Source organism: Mastomys coucha, unplaced genomic scaffold, assembly GCF_008632895.1.
Source record: "Mastomys coucha isolate ucsf_1 unplaced genomic scaffold, UCSF_Mcou_1 pScaffold15, whole genome shotgun sequence".
Lineage (NCBI taxonomy): Eukaryota > Metazoa > Chordata > Mammalia > Rodentia > Muridae > Mastomys > Mastomys coucha.
Genome location: NW_022196897.1, coordinates 23,386,193 through 23,387,940, shown reverse-complemented (window position 1 = coordinate 23,387,940; position 1,748 = coordinate 23,386,193). Strand labels below are relative to the sequence as shown.

Below are 1,748 nucleotides of genomic sequence, written 5' to 3'. Positions count from 1 at the left end.
GATCGGAGTCTGGGATACCGCAATCAGAGGAAAAACCCATTAGAGAGCCCAGAACAGGGCTTTGGGGAAGCAGAGCAATGTGGCTGTTTCTGGGGTGTTTTCAGACACAGTTGAGCGTGTTTAGGAAGCCAGTCCCCAGCCCCTTGTTCTCTGTGGTTTCCTAGGTTGTCTCATGGGGCAGTTTGGATGGCAGAATCTTTACCTCATGCCGAGTTGTACTACATGTGTCCTTCCCTCCCTTCCTCCACACCTCAGTTTACTCACCTGTAAAATGGTGTAGCCCAGAAGATTGGGGACATTGGTTGAGAGGGAGGGAATCCAGAGTACAGGCCTTCAAGGTGGCCTCAAAATCCTCTTGAAATCCGTGGAGCTTGAAGTGAAAGGGTGAGTGAGGTACTGGGCAGAGAGCTTCTGGACACTGCTCTCAGGGGACATGGTTGGCTTCAGGACCCGTTTCCCTCTGAATGTGGAGATCCATAGGGACCATGAGCTGTGCCACTGTAGAGCCTGGCACTTGCCAGGTGTTGATCCTGGTACAAAACAAATATTTACCTAACAAATGAATAAACAGACCAACATTTAGCCTCCTCTGATTTGCACCAATGGCTTTCATATTTTTTTTTTAAAAAATTATCATTTGCTAGACAAGTGTTCTACCTCTGAGCTGTACCACTAGCCTTCTTCAAGATTAAATATATTTATGTGTGGCATGGGTATGTGTGTGAGGGTGTATGTGTTTGTGTGTATATGCATGTATGTGTGTATGCATGTGTGTGTATGTGTGTGTATGCATGTGTGTGTGTGTGTGTGTGTGTGTGTGTGTGTGTGTGTGTGGTTGAGGGGAAAGCTGTGGAGTTGGCTTTCTCCTTCCACCACGTAGGTCCTGGGGATTAAACTCATGTCCCCAGGTGTGGCATGACAGCAAGTGCTCTAATCCACTGAGCCATTTTGCTGCTTCTGTTTGTGGGACTATGGGGATACAAGGATGTAAGAAAGAGCTTGGTTCTTGGCTTTGCTTGAACCCAGCATGCATTCCCACCAACTCATTTGAGACAGCCACCAGAGTCCTTGGGGTTTCCTGCTGAGGGAGCCATGGCCCTGCCTCCATCCAAGGCTGTGGTCAAGGCTTGGGTAGGAAAGGTGATTCAGAAGTGTTCTGGGAATTGCTCAGTCCATGCCAAGGCCGGGCAAGCTGTTTTCAGGCCACGGGTACATGGTGGACTCTGGAGATACACAGAACAACATGTGCCAGAGTCTGTGAGGGAGAGTTCTGGAATAATCATCAATGTGAATGGAGGAACTGTTATTTATTGGGAACTTGTTAAAGGGACCTCTGCCAGTGGTTCATGGGTGCCATCTCTTTCCGACGTCTGAGAGTGGTTTTGCTATTCTCACCTCACAGGCAGGAGAAACCAAGGCTTCAGAAACCCGAGGTCATTCAGTCAATACCCAAGGCTCTCCTGTAGATGTAGGTTCCACTTCTGGTGGATGGGAAGGCGGGGACAGTTTGCTCCTTAGGCATAAGGAACAGTAACAAGCTGCTGTTTCCTAAGCACATTTAGGGTTCCTTAAACTTTACAGATGGATCTGTTGATCTTGGAAATTCAAAGACTTTTAAAAAATAGGTTATAGGGCCTTGCTGCATCACCCAGGTCGACTTGAATTCCTAGGCTCAAGAAATCACCTTTTTAAAGCTGTTGTGATTATAGATTTGAGCCACAGAGCCTGGCTAAAGCATCCCTCAGCCT

General features: G+C 47.7%; 1 protein-coding gene across 11 annotated transcripts in view; it reads left to right on the top strand.

Moving 5' to 3' along the window:
* Nucleotides 1–1,748, top strand: part of LOC116090066 (N-acetyllactosaminide alpha-1,3-galactosyltransferase) — a 72,728-nt gene that overhangs the window by 26,797 nt on the left and 44,183 nt on the right. The gene's annotated exons all lie outside the window — the stretch shown is intronic.